General features: G+C 39.4%; 1 protein-coding gene across 1 annotated transcript in view; it reads left to right on the top strand.

The window, feature by feature from the left end:
* CCBE1 (collagen and calcium binding EGF domains 1) overlaps positions 1-13828 on the top strand; it is a 214626-nt gene that overhangs the window by 138357 nt on the left and 62441 nt on the right. The window lies entirely within an intron of this gene.

The following is a 13828-nucleotide window of genomic DNA, read 5'->3' as shown; positions in this document are numbered from 1 at the left end:
TCTCCCTTCTTAATAAGCTCGTGGCCCCTTTTCTAGAATTCATATTATCAGTGATCTGAGGATTCATTTATAAAATGTTTATTCAAAGGGATATGTCCTGAGGGGTAACAGCTTAATCAGTGACTTGTAGAAATAAAAATTAAGAGCAGGGGAAGGACCTTGGGATTCTTGTGTTTCTTGGCTGCAAATTATAAACATTTCTTCATGGACAAGAACTGAGTACATTTTTTTGTCTACTTTTAATGAGTGAGAGCTCAAACGTTTTACTGCCTTTTTTCTATTGCTCTCCAAGTGCAACAACAAAACTATATTTTTTAATTTATTCTGTAGGTAGGGTTGTAAAATACCCTTTTGGGGTATTGGATCATCACCTCCTCCCTCCATCCTACTGTAATTCCCTTCTTATGCAAGTTTACAGTTTGGGTTCCATGTCATGTTCATATTTAATATATTTAATTGTGTAATAACATGCATTGAAGCCAGTTAACTTCCTTGTCTCTGAAACCTTCCATTGCTACCATTCCAACCATCCTGTAAACACAAGGAAAATAGCAATAGCTCTTAGGCCAGGGGTGTCCAAACTTGGGAACTTTAAGACTTGTGGACTTCAACTCCCAGAATTCCCCAGCCAGCCATGCTGGCTGGGGAATTCTGGGAGTTGAAGTCCACAAGTCTTAAAGTTCCCAAGTTTGGACACCCCTGACTTAGGCTTATGCAGCACTTTACTGGCCTCTCTGGCCAGTTTACAATGAAGAAGCATATTTGCATGTTTCCCCAAAAAATCTCAATCGGAAGGATGGAAGGCTGAGTCAACCTTGAGCTCCTTCAGAATTGAACTCCAGGGATCTGGTGTACTTTTTGAAATGGCTTCAGAAGTGCACACAAAAAAGTTGTATTACCAAAAGGAAGTACAGACATTAGAGAAGAGCTTTCAAAGATGATTAGGAGATTGGAGGCTAAAACATATTGCAGGAATTGGGAATGTTTAGTTTAATGAAACGAAGGACTAGGGGAGACATGATAGCAGTGTTCCAATATCTAAGGGGTTGTCACAAAGAAGAGGGGGTCAACCTATTATCCAGAGCACCAGAAGGCAGGACTAGAAGCAATGAATGGAAATTAATCAAGGAGAGAACCAATCTAGAATGAAGGAGAAATTTCCTGACAGAACAATTAATCAATGGAACAACTTGCCTCCAGAAATTGTGGGTGCTCCATCCCTGGAGGATTTTAAGAAGAGATTGGACAACCATTTGTCTGAAATAGTATAAGGTCTCCTGCTTGAGCAGGGGGGTGGATTAGAAGACCTCTAAGGTCCCTTCCAACTCTGTTATTCTGTTAAAGAAAACCTTATACAACAATGCTGAATTGCAACAGAAATGGATATATGAATTAAAATACCTAAAAATACGTACAATATTTTTAAGATGAATGTATCTTAATACATTCATCCATATCCATTATACTATTCCCTTTTGGAATGTTATTCGGAGCTCAGAAAAGGAGTAAGGAATCGTAAGCCAAAGAAAATTAAAAGCATGAGATAAGGAAAAAAAGGGGGAAATATAGGGAAGATTGGTTTTCAGCAGCATCGTTCATAATACCTTCCTATCCTTGCAAGCCTTGCTTGCTTTTACCAGACGAAAATGCTGTTTTATAGCTGTAGCTTATTTCTAGTTTCTGGCAAAAATGCTGATTAGTGAAAACAGATTTGTTTAATGACCACAACATTTACTTAACGAGTGTGGTATTTGTTTCACACGTGTGGTATTTACTTAATGACCACTGCAACAAAGGTCATAAAATCAGTCATGGTCATGTGATGATTTTTTTTAACAATCGTCCTGATTTACAACCATAATTCTGCGCTCAGTTATGGCCATAAGTTGAGGACTAGCTCTAAATGACTTCTTGTTCTTTAAATTTCTTTCATTTTCCTTTTTGATGTTCTCATTGACTCTAACCAACCAAGTTTTCTTAGTCTCATTCTGTATGATCCATTAAGTTTTCCTTCATATCAGGGCATTGTCAAAGAGAAGTCAACAAAAGTCAAAATGGTTGACCACCTATGTAGAAAAGAAATGCAGCTTCAATTGTGTGGTCACTGCTGTCATCTTACTTTTTTCACCCTTCTCCTAAACATGGCCTGTTTTATATCTTCATTCTTTTGTAGCTTGATTGTCATTCCCTCCGGCACTTCCCTCCAGCCTTTGCCCAAAGCCCTGCACCAGGAGGCTGAAGCAGACTCCAAGTCAGAATTTCTGCCCCCCTCCAACCTGCACAAAAACGCCCCGAAGGGGGAGACTCTCTGCAGCAACACAAGCATTCATTGCATGTATCCAGCCCAGGGGCCATAGTTTGAGAACCCCTGACTTAGTGCAATATAAAAAATGCAAATAGTTTTTCTGCAGACCACCAAAATTTTCTTGCGTACCACCCACCAGTGGTCCACGGACCACCAGTTGGTGATCTCTGATATAGACAGTCTACATCAGGGGTGGGCAACTATGGCCTCTTTATGACCTGTGGACATAAACTCCCATAATTCCTGAACCAGCCATATCCTGGCTGACCACAGAGAGTATAAATCCTTCCATTCCCCACCATTTAGTTAGACCTGAGGAAACTTCTTTGAATAGGAAATGAAACATCTTCAAGAAAAATCAAGTAAGTCCAGTTGCTTTTTTTAAAGCACCTTTGGCATGTCCTTCCTGTTTTGGTTTTTCTTGAAGATGCTATTATTAGACGACAAAAACAAAATTTCCCATTTTAAAACTTTGATAGCCACTGTTTTCCCCACTCTTCCATTTTTCCTCACTCTTCTATTTTTATATGGCTTCTAGTCAATGCTCCTGTATTGTACCATATTATCCAGAAAAAAGTAAACATTGTAAACCGCTTTGAAGTAGCACAGAATTATTTTAAATAACTGCCCCTCTTATTTTATCAGGGCAAGTATTTCTTTTATAGACTAGTACAGCGATGGTGAACCTTTTTTGGCTGGCGTACCATAAGTGGGGGGAGCGCAGGGGGGTTGTGTGTGAGCATGCCGCACCCATAATGCAATGTGTGAGCCCCCCAGTGCGCATGCATGCACTACAGGGGCTCCCTCCATTTTTACATGCTTTTTTGCCCTCTCCAGGCTCCAGAGGCTTTACAGGAGCCTGTGGAGGGCAAAAACCGCCTCCCCTGCCCCCCCCCTGGACGCCCTCCGGAGGCTTCAGGGACCCTCGGGAGGCTTCCCTGAAGCCTTCAGAGCGGTCAAAACGACCGTCCGAGCAAACTGGAAGTGACTTCCGGTTTGCTCGGAGGATCATTTTGAGCGCTCCGAATGCTTCAGGGACTGTCCGGAGGCCTCCCAGACGCCTTCGGAGCGCTCAAAACGACCCTCCGAGCAAACCGGAGCTCACTTCCGGTTTGCTCGGAGGGTTATTTTAAGCATTCCGAAGGCTTCAGGGAAGCCTCTGGACGGTCCCTGAAGCCTTCGGAGTGCTCAAAACGACCCTTCGAGCAAACCGGAAATCTGTCCCTGAACTTCTGGTTTGCCCGTAGGGCCGGTTTTTTACGTTCCGGAGGCCTCATGGAAGCTCATGAAGCCTCCAGAGGGCCTCCGGGGGGCTGGGGGCTCTTTTTGCCCTCCCCAGGCTCCTATAAAGCCTCTGGAGCCTGGGGAGGGTGAAAAATGGCTTTAAAAAAGGGTGAATTCAGCTGGCCAGCGCGCGCATGCGTGCTGGCCAGCTGACAGGGCAGCACCTTGCGTGCCCTGACAAATGGCTCCGTGTGCCACCTGTGGCACGTGTGCCATAGGTTCGCCATCACTGGACTAGTATAACTGATTTCATGGCAAGTCATCATGGAAGAAAATACAAGCAAGAAAGCTCTTTGCATATATTTACATACGAACTGCTGCAAATATTTTCAAACAAAAAGAGGACAATTGTAATAGAAAAGTGTGTTCCTAAGTAAACAAAAACAAAATTCAATTTGTTTCATTCTGTTGCTTGACTGGTAAATTTTCTGGCTAGGAATCGCAATCATGTTTGTTTGGTTGTTTGTAAGATACATTTTTTCATGCTTTAAATGTAATCCAAAGAAGGGGGTTGTTTTTGTTTTATAGAACAATTTAAGTAAATTAAAAAAGCAATTATAATTTACAAACAAATAATGCAGAAAAAACCCTTTGAAAAGAACATATATTCAATGCCATAAATTCCTTAAAATGCTGTGATACAGGGTGATCAAACCAGAACATAAATCCTCGCTTAACAAACAAAAACTAAGTAAACATATACATCTTAAGCCCCCTTTAAAAATGTCCAAAGCTCAACACCAATTTATAACTAAAGAGAGAGAGAATTCTAGAACTTGCATTATGAACTTCAGTCTCTAGGGAGGGTATCATCATTAATAAGATTTTTTTTTTAGGGTATTAGATTGAAAATCAAGGAGACACTATCAGAAATCCGGGTTTTACGCTTCTACCAGAATTTGCATATCATGGCAAGTGCATTTAACTTAATTTGGTAGCCTGCTGGCAGCCTACTTTCATGCCAGACTCTTCAAAACATTTAGACAGCTCCAGGTTGGGGGGAACGGGGGGAAATCAGCTTGACAACATCCTTGCAGCTTTCATCAGTCTCGTAATAAGATATAGGGTTAAGAGTGGAATGTGGTTATTGGCTCCACTGTATTTTGAGCAGTTTGGAAAGCAGTTCCTGGCATAGCCACTGACATAGGATATGCGCTTGGAGAGTCAATATCTTTTTACGAGTCTAGCATTGCCTTCGTCATGAATTCCCACATTGAAATCAATTACAAAGAACTCCAAAGAGGAAAAGATGGACGAAATGTACTCAGTAGTCATTAACTTTCCAAAGATGGACTTGGGGAGCAGTCAAGCACTCACCAGAATGCAATTCCCAATTTATTTATTTTTTTGAAACACGTTATGTTGGTTAAACTGATATGAAGCTAAACTTGCAGTTATAGCAGCCTGGAGAGAAGAATTTAAATAGCTCATTTAAATGTATACGAAGTGGGAATCAAAAAATAATGTTGTCCTGGCTTCTAACTTTATACTTGGTCAGGAGAAGAGGATTCCACCAGCTGCTCAGAGTTATCCTGAGGTAAAATGGACGGCCGATGCAGTTTACAAATGAATAAACAATAAACAAGTGTCTAGCTCGATTTGACTTCCGGTCCCTGTAGGCGACGGAGGTTTCGTCTGCCGCTTGTCTTCTCGGTGGGCTCTGTTCAGGAGCACAGGGGGCTTTGGAGGGGTCCCCTGCCGTAGGGTGGCTTGTTGGAGCCCCCCAGACTCGGCGGCAGCCGGTGGGGTTTTTTCCAGCTTTGCCCCAGAAGCCGGGGAGCAGAAGGGGGGGCATGCTTGCCCCTTCGCCAAATGTGTTCCAGGAGGAACAAGTCAATCAAAGGAAGTGTGGCTGAAATGTTGGTCGTGGAAGATCCTTCCTAATCTCTTCAACTATCGGTAACGGATAAGCAGCAGACTATCGTAAGTTTCTGTTCAATCTATTTAAAACCGAAGATTAGAGGGGGGTGTTTTTTTTCTTTAACCCCCCCCTCGGACAAAACGGCATTTAAACTCTCTCTCTCTCTACATCGGAAAGGAGAGAGAACAAAGGCTGACTTGCCACTTGAATTAACTATGCAAGAAAGACTGAAATCGCAGTTGCAAGAGATGCTTGCTGAGCTGTTTTTAAAAATCAAAACTTTTGCTCTTCTCCCTGCGAAAAGGAGGAGTCAAGATGGCTCCCCTCCGTCCTCGTTTTTGTACTTATAAATGAAGTCTGCCTTTTGAAACTACCTTTGGGGGAAAAATTGATAATCTCTGGCATCTTTTAATACCTCCCTTGAGGGTGCTCTGGACCTCTTCTGTTACGTGGACTTTCTGGATTTTGATTATTTGATTTTTCTCTTTCTGGTGTACCTCTGTGTCTTGGAACAGTGAAGGAGAATTAACTTTTTACTTTCGGATTTGCCTGCTACCTTGGACCGGACCGGTTGCGTGCTCCACTGACGCCATTTTCTTTGTAAAAGATTTACCATCTCTGAACTTAGACAATGGAACCTAAGAAACCACCAACGGGCAAGTCATTATCGGCTCCCGCTTCAGCAACTTCCAGTCCAAATACGCAGCAGCCAAAAATTACTTCATTGTTACAAAAAGAAGTGGCTGGAGAGAGTTCAAAAGAATTATCTGTCAACCAAAGGTTTCAGGAAATTATGAGAGGTCAAAATGAACTGAGGAAGCAAGTGGCAGATCTCAAAGACGAACTCAGAGGGGTACAACATAATATAACAGAAAATAGACAAAGAATTGTGGTGCTGGAGGGGGGGCAGCTGGGATCGGGGAAAAGGCTAAGGAGGTCCGAAAGGGAAATTTAGAACTGGAAAATTTTATGGCCAAAATAGAATTTGAAAGAATGTCTTTCTCAGGTTCCAGAACCTACCAGAGACAGAAAACGAAGATCTTAAAGATATTATGAGCACAATTTTAGCAGAATACCTTAAGAGAAACAAAGAACAGTTGTGGTGGGATATGGACCTGGTTTATAGAATTAATTCAGCATATGCTAGAACCCATAATGTTCCAAGAGAGGTACATGTTAAATTTCTCTGGAGGACCACGAGGGATGAGGTGCTAGGGGCCCAAAGGGAGGGACCCTTAAAATACCAAGATAAAGAAATTACAATTCTAAAGCAAATTCTGAAAAAGATAAGAGAAAAAAGGAGGAAGTATTCTTCCTTATCAAAGAAACTATACAATAGAGGAATTTGGTTTAGATGGTTATTGCCAGAAGGAATGCTGATTTTCTGGGTGGGAAGCCGAATTAGAATTAAGACAGTGGATGAGGCCGAAGCCTTTATTAAAAAATATTTTTCTCTCCCAGAGGACGAAGATAGCGGAGGTGGAGAAAAAGGCAGCAATGTACAAGACATGGGGAGGGGGGGCTATGGCTCCACCTGGGGACAGGGAGGAGGGAGTAATATCGAAAAGGCTCAGATCACAAAAACAAATGTATCTGAAATATTATTGTAATTGTTGATATACTAGAAAGTGACAAAGAAAGAGGTGATTGAACACATGGTTGATATAAAGTAAGAATTCTGTTTATGCTTATCTTTTATATGTTATTTTTAAAATTGTAAAAGTGTGAGATTTGGAGGGATTTCTACTACTAACATGGGAGCTACCAAAATTTTCTATGTACCTTTTTACCTTTTCCCCATAAATGTTTTAAAATCAATAAAATTCTTTACAAAAAAAAACAAGTGTCTAGCTCTTGTCTCCACAAATCTCACAACACATCGTGTTTTCACGTGAGATTTTGTGAGGTTGTCCCATAAAAACAACAGGATAAAAACGTACAAGATTTTGTAATCTTGTGAACTTGGTAAAAAGTATTAGGAAGGGGAAGCAGTATTTTGAGAGAAGTGGGCACATTGATATCCACAAGTATTGTACTCCATTAATAATCCTAAAGTATTTAATTATAATGGACGTACTTGGATTGCATGTGATCGTTTTTCTAGTCATTAGGAATTATCGAGGTTCCAATTCCTACTATCCCGGGAGGTTGCCTGCACAGGAAGGACCTAGATGTCCCTTTCAAACCTTTATTTCTTTGATTTGATTCAAATCCAGCCTAGCCATTAAAACTTTACTTAAATCTGATAAAAATGAAATAATACAAAGCAGTGCTTAATTAGTGAATCCTGTTGAATTTTCAATATTTCTGCCTAAAAATGATCTAAAGCATGATCTGTTCTCCCCACAAATTGCACCAGAGTAAATAATGCATGCATGATTTTTTCAAAAGTATTTAAAATGTAATGTACACAAACTCTGTTCAAAGGAGGTCATGTGCTAAAATATCATGAAAAAACATAGACCTCCATTAAGTTAATCTTCTTTGGAGGGTCATAAAAGACATTCCAAGGGATCAGAAGGCACTGATTGTATCTTACAGATTCACCTCAGTGACCTTTGGAATAACAGTATACGAGTATCTACCTCACTGATAATCTGGCTTCTCTTTCAACTATATCTGTGCCATTTAATTGGAATGGCTGATGTTGATCCCTGGCTGTCTGGTTTCATTTCCATGTTTTCTGTAGGAGTCCTCCTAAAAACTGTCATTAAGTGTGTCACAACTTCTACTTTACTGAAGAAAGACATCCAATGGTTGTCCACCAGCTGTGGCTCATCTGGCATTCCATCCAAAAGCATATTTATTTTTTTAATGGCCCTTTTATTTCACCACACCATCCCCAAACCTCTCTTTATTCACACAAATCCTGCAAGATCGATTGGGCTTTAGACCAAAACAGAAGATCAGATGTGCACATTTGTCGGGCTTCGTTTTGCGTCAAACCTATGCAACTGTGGAAATAAAAATGGTAGAACAAGATTAGTATTCTGGAAGCAGCCAACACCATTGCATTTAAGTCTCTGGTATAGGAAAACTTCATTTATACATTCAGGAAAAGGAAGTATTCTACTTTGAGAAAAAGACCTACAGTATTTGACTAATTTTCTCCATCCAAAAACGCCAGACGGCAGAAAGCATAACCATATTGAAAGAATATTCAGTGGAGGATTTCTTCACACTGTGATAAATCAGTCAATCATAAAATCATTCTGAATTCTGAAATGGTATCATTTCCTTGAATGCTATCACATGTGTTTTTATTGAATGTGAAACAAAATGATTTTTGCTTTATTTTATCGTCACTTAAAATCTGGGTATTTAGGCTCATTGAAGTCGCTTAAAATTTTGAGAGTACTAATTTTCCATGAATTAAAAATTTATACGCTTTGTTCAATTTAAGAAACACCATGCTCTGGATGTAATTAATTGCTTAAAAATCAAGTTTTTAACTTTAATTTATTGGACATATTTTGAAGGAACAGCATGCACTGGATTTATGGCCCCGAATCAAGGACTTATATAATTCCTTGGACAAATTACTTGATCATTTTTATTCATATGTTGTCCAATTGTTAATAAATGCCTCATGTAGCCAAAATTAAAAGGTATGTCCCTCCAACATTCAATAGATCCAAATTCTTATGTGCTCATGAGTATGTGTAACTTAAATGCCAGCAAGATCAAAATACTCTTGACATCCTCAAGTTTCCAGTTGCTGTCATTGTGATTTGTGTCAGGAAAATCTGCAAATTGGAGAGATAATCTTTTAAACATACACTATGTGGTTGAGTCATTTAGCCCACAGAGCTTGGAACTTCTGAACCATCTGGCAAATCATAAGGGCCTTCTGAGATGAACGTGGAGTTCTCTGGCAGGGGGAGAAATAAAACAGCATATTTTATCATTCTTTTTCACTTAGAAGCTTACCCCTTGATATCTATCTACTTTGTGACAGAAAAGCTGATCTGCATACAGGAGACCTCATATTCAGTTTCTGACTTCCAAGGTTAGGTAGAAGAAGCAAAAAATCTCTGGTTGAAAAGCCTGGAGATTTGGTGCCATTTGGAGCAGAGAGCAGGAGATGAATTAGAATAGAGTTGGAAGGGACCTTGGAGATCTTCTAGTCCAGTGTTTCTCAAACTTGGCGACTTTAAGTCCTGTGGACTTCAACTCCCAGAATCCCCCAGCCAGCATAGCTGGCTGGGGAATTCTGGGAGTTGAAGTCCTGTGGACTTAAAGTCGCCAAGTTTGAGAAACACTGTTCTAGTCCAACCCCCTATTCAGGCAGGAAACAAATGGTTATCCAACATCTTCTTAAAAACTTCCAGTGTTGGAGCATTCACAACTTCTGGAGGCAAGTTGTTCCACTGATTAATTGTTCTAACTGTCAGGAAATTTCTCCCTAGTTCTAGATTGCTTCTCTCCTTGGTTAGTTTCCACCCATTGCTTCTTGTCCTACCCTCAGGTGCTTTGGAGAATAGCTTCCCTCCTCCTTCTTTGTGGCAACCCCTATTGGAACACTGCTATCATGTCATCCCTAGTCCTTCTTTTCATTAAACTAGACATGCCCAATTCCAGCATCTGTTCTTTATATATTTTAGCCTCTAGTCCTTTAATCATCCTTGTTGCTCCTCTCTCTGCACTCTTTCTAGAGTCAACATCTTTTTTACATTGTGGTGACCAAAACTGGATGCAGTATTCCAAGTGTGGCCTTACCAAGGCATTATAAACTGATATTAATACTTCATGTGATCTTGATTCTATCCCTCTGTTGATGCAGCCTAGAACTGTTGGCTTTTTTGGCAGCTGTTGCACACTGCTGGCTCATATTTAAATTGTTGTCCACTAGGACTCCAAGATCCCTCTTGCAGAGATATGTCAACATGTTTACGTTTCTTATTGATCTTCTCAGTGACTTTTTTTTAACTGAGTTCTTCTTCTGAGCTAGATGGAACCAGGAGAGACAGTGAAAATGTTAAGTGATGCAAGCAAGAAAAATTGGAAAACATGTGATAGACTTTTTCTCTTCAGAATGAATATAGATAGTCTTCAACTTATAACCATTCAATTAGTGACCATTCAGAGTTAGAATAGCACTGGAAAAAGTGACTTATGACCATTTTTCACATGTACAACCTTTGCAGCATCCTAACAGTCACATGACCAAATTTTGGATGCTTGGCAACTGGCTCATATCAGTTGCAATGTCTTTTGATCATTTTTTGCAACTCTATGACAAGTAAAGTCAGTGGGAAAGACACATGAGATATTGGAAGACTGCTATCATGTCTCCCCTAGTCCTTCTTTTCATTAAACTAAACATACCCAGTTCCTGCAACCGTTCTTCATATGTTTTAGTATCTTCATAAAGTACTCGAAATGGCAAAATTATCTCCACGTGGCACCTTTTGCTGGTTGTTGTTCTTATTGCTGGTTCTCAAAATAGATATTAAGGCTGCTTACCTATACTTTTTATAGCATTATTGGACAATATAGGCTACCCAAAGGTGAGGGGGGAAAGGCAGGTGTGGAATGATGAATCTGGACCCATTCCAAATCTGGTCTCAAATGTTCCGAATGGTTTTCTAATTATTCTAATGTCAATTCCTTATGTTGAGCTATTCAGCTACTATGAAGTCTACTGGATTTGCTTTGAATTGTTATCCCTTCCTCATGATTACCCAAGAGTTTAAAAATCAAACAAAAATAATAATGCCCCAATGCAACATTTTGCTGATCTCCCCATAATCTACCTGTCCCATAAAAATTGATGCAGAATACATTTTTAAGCGGGCTGATTCATGAATTCAGTCAGTATTGTTGGAACTAACTAAATAATCTTTGCCAATAAAAGGCAGTTAATGCTTTTAAAGTGTGTCAGATTGGCTCCTATGAGGTAAATTAACACTGACTACACTTTTGAAAGATAGTCTAAAAAAAACAAATGTCTTGCTTTAAAAATCATTCTTCCTCTTCGCTTGCATAATTGTAAGAGATAGTTAACATGTTCCAAAATTGCTGCCTGCCTTGCCTTCGGAGTAACATTTTAATACCATTAATCATGATCAATTTTCAATTTTGGGGGGTAAATGTATTTATATTATAAAATCCCGCAAATTAGGTTGGAAGGAAGGGAACCAGAATAAACAGAATAAAGAATAACGAAACAAAGAAACAAACACTTAAAGGGGTTTTTTAATCTCGCTTTTATTATTTTATAAGTAACCCAAGGCAACAAATACTTAATCTACCTTCCTCTACCTCTGTTTCCCATGGTGACTTGGGAACAAAATGGAATGGAATGGAATGGAACAGAACTGAATTCTGTTCTTGGACAAGTATGATTTGACACCCAAGGTATTTGTCTCCGTTTCATAAACTCTCAACCAAACAACAAAGTGATAAGTCATAGATCATTCATCATAATTACAATAATTAGTCATAAGATACAATCCTAAAATGATGTTACTTTGTTTGAGCAATAAATAAAACTTACTCAAGAAAAGAGCAAGAAAACAGACAAACTCAGAGATCACCAAGGTCACCTCAGAGAGTGGCAGGTTCAAAGTCACCCACCCAGATTTCATGTCTAAAGGGGGACTCACTTATCACCTTAACCACTACATTCAACTGGCTCATCTGAGAGGCTCAGGCGTTAGGACCCTTATAGGTCACAGGAGAATGGGTCATTCCACATAGAAGAGTTTGGAAGACCCATCTTCACATTGTCACATGTTAGCATTTTGCCACTTCACAGAGAGTTGGAATTCAGGCTAATATAATAGACAATCTTCTTTGAGTTTGCTCCAAAGTTGTCTTGCTTTCCGTTCATTTAGCCCAGCACCATCTACCCACACATACAGCATTTCTGCATAGTCTTATGTTGCCATAAGTGACTTTTTCTTTTCCCTGCTACCTTCTACCCTTCCAGCTAAAGATGCCAAAGTAAATCTGAAAAAAAAGGCAACTGACTCCATGTCTTCTTTAACTTGGAATCATGAAATAGCAAACCATAAGTTAGGTAATGAAATAGAGAGGGGAAAAATCATTGTTAAAAGATTGTTAAAATTCCAAACTAATTAACCTTAGTTTTAATTCTATGCATCGTTTGGATTGCTAGAAACACAAATTATATTGGGGATGGGGGAATGGGGGAGGGCTGCACATGTCATGTCTCATTTGTAGGGGCAGCCCAAACAGGAAGTGAATGTTCTGGGAGATAGGCCCTTGAAGGGAAGGATATCTTGCCCTCTGCGGCTCTACTCATCTCAAGGGACCTTTGATGGACAACACTCCATCTGTGTCAAGAGGGAGACCTTCTTTAAAGCAGGTCAATGTAACCCAATATTTTTTTTCCCTATTTGATCACCACTGAGGGATCATAAGCAGAGAAGGATCTTTGGGTATGTAACGAAATTGTACGCTTGAACTTACCTAATTGGTATAACATAAACCCAAGTATTCAAATGAAAGGCAGCTCTTCTTGGATATGTGGACTTTTCTGAGTATTACTTTGAGGTTCCTTTAAAAAAAAAGTGCATAGAAAAATGCATAACATTATGTGTAGTAGTGAAAGGCTGATAGAAACATATATATTGGTCAAAACAGTGTGCAAAATAGTATTTGAAAAATGCTGGTAGAAATAAATTCAAATGTTTTTTGTAAACCACATTAGGGAGATTATATATGATTATGATATATACAGCAGTACCTTGGTGCTCAACTGCTTTGAAACTCATTAAATTTGGTACTTAACACATTTTGATGTGAAAATATTGTCCCAGTACTCATCATTTGTTTGGTATTCAACACATAAGCTTGTCGGTATTGGCTGCCTTGTGACTCACTACATTATTGGAAAAAATTGGTCTTACTCATCATTTTTGGTACTCATTGCACCTCCTAGAACCAATTAACAATGTGTAACAAGGTATCACTGTACCTTATATAGATATATCGGGTCCCACAGATCCTAAAGAAATCTTCAGATTCCGGTAGAAACAGAATGAAATGAGGAAAATATTGGTAAAATGAGGAACTGTGATAATTCTATTCATCTATAGAATTTTTCTGACATTTGTAACCTGTTTCTTTTAGTCAGAGTATGTGAAACTGGAAATTGCAGATAGTCCACAATTTAACAACCAGTGACTGTTCAAAGTTACAATGGTACTGAAAAAAGTGACTTTTGACTACTTTTCACACTATTGCAACGTCCCCATGGTCATGGGATCAAAATTTGGATGCTTGGCTACTGGCGTTGAAGTGTCCCAGAGTCATATGGTTATCTTTTGCAATTATCTTCTGACAAGCAAAGTCAATTGGGAAACCAGATTCACTTAACAACTGTGTTACTAACTTAACAACTGCAGTGA

Source organism: Natrix helvetica (assembly GCF_964273705.1).
Source record: "Natrix helvetica genome assembly, chromosome: 2".
In the NCBI taxonomy this organism is placed as follows: domain Eukaryota; kingdom Metazoa; phylum Chordata; class Lepidosauria; order Squamata; family Natricidae; genus Natrix; species Natrix helvetica.
This window is presented reverse-complemented; position numbering and strand designations above follow the sequence as displayed.